At 47.3% G+C, this 4,802-nt stretch overlaps 1 long non-coding RNA gene across 1 annotated transcript; it reads left to right on the forward strand.

Moving 5' to 3' along the window:
- The first annotated feature begins 2,729 nt into the window (after nt 1-2,729).
- On the forward strand, nt 2,730-3,249 carry LOC111724437. Its single transcript, XR_002772736.1, has 2 exons — nt 2,730-2,807; nt 2,891-3,249. It is a non-coding gene; the product is annotated as an uncharacterized LOC111724437 (long non-coding RNA).
- Nucleotides 3,250-4,802: the final 1,553 nt, after the last annotated feature.

The raw sequence follows: 4,802 nt of genomic DNA on the forward strand, positions 1-4,802 counted from the left end.
CCTGGCTTCAACCTAGCTCATAGCAACCTCAAACTCCTGCATCCTACTGCCTTAGCCTCCCCAGTAGCTGGAACTATAGGCACCCTGCACAAGGCCTGGCTGTTTTTCTAATATTAGTAGAGATGGGATCTTGCTTTTGTTCAGGCTGGTCTTGAACTCCTGAGCTCAAGCAATCTACCTGCTTCCGCCTCCCAGAGTTCTAGGATTACAGGCATGAGCCACCTCGCCCAGCCTACAAGGAAGAGTTTATTATTTATAAATTGTGTACAATGAGTGCACCTTTTATCACAGTAAAATTTACACACACACACTTTTCCCCTTGGAGAGCATTTGTTAAATATTTACCAGCTTCTATCTGTGCCTGTGACCCCTTCAAATCAGTTCTTTTTCCATGGACCCATAAACCTTTCTCAATTTTCTTTTCCCCTCCTGTCAGCCTAGAAGAATTCTTTTCTAGTCTTACTGTGGATTTTTGTCTTTCTTCATCATGGTCGAAAACTTAGAGATCAGGCAGGGAATGTAAACGACTGAAGCCAGTTGTGGTAAGACTATAGGGAACAGTGGAGTCTGTGGAAATTGGCAAACACAGGTCCTCTCTAAAAATGAACATCTGACACTCAATTTCAGCTGGTGGCTTCCTTGTAGAGATGTGGACCTAATGTGGCCTGATCATCTGAATTTTCAAAAATAGCCAGAAATTCCAACTTTGGTGCAAATTTTCCTGATTTTTAAGTACTGGCAATTGCTGCTGCTGCTGCTGCTGCTTTGTTGTTGTTGTTGTTGTTGCAGTTTGTCCGGAGCCACATTTGAACCCACCACCCTCAGTATATGGGACCAGCGTCCTACCTACTGAGCCACAGGCACCACCCCGTGGCAATTGCTTCTAAACTAAATAGCTTACAGCTAGATCCACACCTCTATTCTTGAGTTTTTCCCTTTGAGACAATTTTTTATTCTGAATTTTTGAGGCTGTCAGATTGAAGAACCATGACTTTTAAAAATCTATGCCAAGCAAACTGAATAGCCAAGAACTTGAATTGGGTGGGCGGGAGAGGGTGCTATTGAACTGAAAGGAAGTGGTACCTGGAGGGAATAAAAATAGTCCTTATCGCAAACATATTAGGGCAGCACAGTTAATGTGTGACGTGAGTAATTGCTCATCCATGTTATGGGTACAACACTACCTACTCTTTGGAGGTGACGCACATCAATCACTTTGGTGAGTGCTGCTAAATGCCTGAGTAACTGAGCAGCCTCTGGGGACATCTGGCTGTGGGTGAGGACAATGAAGGCAAGAACCAGGTGACAACTGGGGATAGGGAGGCACCAAAGAAAACTAAGTATTGGGGACCACAAACTAGGTGCTCAGGGGTCTTTAGCACCAGCCAGAACAGAGACATGTTCTGTTCATTGATCTGCAGGGCAGGTGCTAGGAAATCCTTCTCCCACATAATACCCTAATCACCAGCTAGGGAAGCAGCTTCCAAATCCCAGTCTCTTTTATTTCTGAGACAGAGTCTCACTATGTTGCCCTGGGTAGAGTGCCACTGCATCACATCTCATAGCAACCTCCAACTCCTGGGCTCAAGTGATCCTCTCATTTCAGTTTTCCAAGTAGCTAGGACTACAGGCACCCACCACAACACCCAGCTAGTTTTTTGTTTGTTTGTTTATTTGTTTTTTAGAGACAGGATCTTGCTCTTCCTCAGGTTAATCTCAAACTCCTGAGCTCAAGCAATCCACTCACCTCAGCCTCCCAGAGTTCTAGGATTACAGATGTGAGCCACCACACATGCGACCCCAAACCCTAGTCTTCATGCATGTGCAGCCCATGGGTAACGTGTTGCCCGTTGCTTAGCATCTTTGATTATCCGCCAAACGGTGCTACGTGGACTACTTAACTGAAAGTTTTTCTTTAAACTGTTTTGCTTTCCCACCTAAGTGTAAAAGGAAACTATATTAGTTTATTTTTCCCTCAGATGCATATTTATTGTCTGTTATGTGCCAGGCACCGTTCTAGACCCTAAGGACACAGCAGTGAAGAGGACAAGATCCCTGTCCTCATGGAGCTGACATTTTAGCAGGGAAGGTCAATTTAAAACAAGAAAGAAGACTGGGTGCAGGAGCTCACACCTGAAATCCCAGCACTCTGGGAGGCCGAGGAGGGTGGATTGACTGAGCTCACAGGTTCAAGACCAACCTGAGCCAGAGCGAGACCTCATCTCTAAAAATAGCCAGGTGTTATAGCAGGGGTCTGTAATCCCAACTACTTGGGAGGCTGAGGCAAGAGGATCACTTGAGCCCAAGAGTTTGAGGTTGCTGTGAGCTATGATGCTACAGTACTCTACCAAAGGCTACAAAGTGAGACTCTATCTTAAAATAAGAAGGCCAGATGCAGTAACTAACGCCCGTAATCCTAGCACTCTAGGAGCCCAAAGCAGGTAGATTGCTTGAGCTCAGAAGTTCAAGACCAGCCTGAGCAAGAGCGAGACCCCCATTTCTATTAAAAATAGAGAAAAGTGGACAGGCATTATGCTGGGTGCCTGTAGTCCCTCTTACTCAGGAGGCTGAGACAAGAGGGTCACTGGAGCCCAGCAGTCTGAAGTTACTGTGAGCTTGGCTGATGCCGCAGCACTCTAGCCTGGGGCAAAAAGGGAGACTCTATTGCAAATAAAAAAGAGAGAGAGAAAGAAACAAGAAAGACATGGGGAGGAGGGGAGGAAAGAAAAAAGGAAAAAAAGAAGGAAGGAAGGATGGCTAGAAAGAAGGGTAAAGAGCAAGTGAGGAAAGGAGGGAAGGAAAAGTAGGTAGAGAGAGAGATCAGTTAGCCACAAGGGGGTCATTTGCAGATGTTTGGGTGCTATTTTAGTTGGGTAGCTGGGGCACTCAGGAAGAGCCTCTTTGAGGTGGTGGCATCTGAGCAGAGACCTGAATGAAGGTTTAGAGTGAGCCAGGAGAAGATCTGGAGGAAGAGCATCCCAGGCAGCTGGTACGGCATGTGCAAAGGCCCTGGGGTGAGACTGGGCTCTGCATATTGGGGGAACATCAAGTAGATGTGCAGAGTGATGGAAGAAGAGGCTGAGGTGGGTAGGGGTCTGACTATGAAGAATCTTCCAGGCCACAGAAAGGACTCCTCTAGGAAGGAGTGAAGGAGCCAGGCAGGGGTGGCTTCCTTCAGGAGAGGACAAGGCTGTGTAGACACAGTTACTTCCTTTCTGCTGCTTCTGAAGGGCTGGCCGTCCAGGGGAAGGCAAAGGGGCAAGAGAAGGGACAAGATGTGAAACCCAACACTGCCCACACCAGAGGCTGTAATAACCAAGCCCCCAGCCCTTGACCCCCTCCCTAAGGCCAGTGGGGAACAAGCCCCCTACTCTTGAAAAGGAAGCCTTTCCTAAGCTTTTAGTTCCAGCCCTCTCAAGGGTAGAGAAACAGCCTGAAATTAAGGAAATATGCAGGGAGGGGTTGATTCCAAATAAGGCCCCAGGTGAAGAGGTCCCAAGTTGTTCTTGGAAATTTACCCAACACTTGTCTTGTACCCCTGAACTATGAACTAATGTACCCTAAGTAAACATGTATTTTTACTCTGAATTGTGTAAACCCCTATGACATACCCCATCTTATGATCATGAAGTAATGTACGTGTGATATATCTTGTGATTATGAGCCAATGTGTACCCCCACCTTGTGACCCCCTGCTTTAACCGCTGTGATTGGCTTCTGTATTGCACTAGCTTGCTGAGCACTGTATAAAAGAGCCCTTCACCTGCCACTCGGGGCTGCTGCACACCCTTATAGTGTCTCAGCCCACCTGCAGGTGTCCAAATTATCAATAAATTTCTATTACCTGATTATACCTGAAGTGGGGTCCATCCTTCTCTCAGCTGCCGGGATTACAACAAGGCCATCAACGTTTCAAGGGGGAATCTCTGTCCTTGCCTGGCAGAATGGGCAAGCTGAGACCGATGGAGCTGATGGACTGAGCAACCCTCTCAGCTCCTGTCAGCTGCTCCAGTGACCTAACATTCTCATTCTGCTGAATCACTGGGCTTCTGATGAATAAAGCTTGTTTGGCCCTAAACCCTGCCTCTGCATATTGGGTGACCTGGCCTCTCCTAGTTCCTGACTATGCAATCCCAGGGGCCTATGTCCCATTTCACCTTGTACACTCTGAACAAGTTCAACCTCAAGCACCTGTCACTTTCAGGGTTTTATCTCCAACATCCCATTTCCTGGTGACCTTGTCCTGACCTTCCCACTCATACCCCAATGCTTCCCCATGGCAACAATTCTCTGAGCTCACTGAGAACTTTGACCTCTAAATACCAACCCCTGATTGCACGAATCTCTTCCTGCCTTTGCTGTCCTTCTCATCCATCCTGGGTGCCACATCCCCACTTTGTAATCCATCCCTTGCAAACACCCTCTGGTACACTTGGAAATGCTAATCTGGGATTAATTTACACACCCGTTTTCTCTGTGCTTGCAGGTGGGCTGTGAGGGTGTAGGTGGCAAGCCATGCAACCTGACAAACAGGTTCCACTTGAAATCCGTGAGTTCAAACCTCAGACTCACCCTCCAAACCCTCCCACGTGGCTCACTTCCCTCTCCCTGACTCAGCAGTTTGATAAGGTCTTCTTGGTGGAAACTTCTCCTGTCTCTTTCATCTCCCTCAGGCTCAGCTGCTAACCTTGTCTCGTAGTTCACTGAATGGACAGCAGTTTTTGAAAGAGGGACAGAGCCTTCCCCCTGCTATCTGTTATCTCTTGAAATACAGCAACACAGCCCCTGATGTTTAGCCTGCA

Source organism: Otolemur garnettii, unplaced genomic scaffold, assembly GCF_000181295.1.
Source record: "Otolemur garnettii isolate 467f Iridium unplaced genomic scaffold, OtoGar3 scaffold00023, whole genome shotgun sequence".
NCBI lineage: Eukaryota > Metazoa > Chordata > Mammalia > Primates > Galagidae > Otolemur > Otolemur garnettii.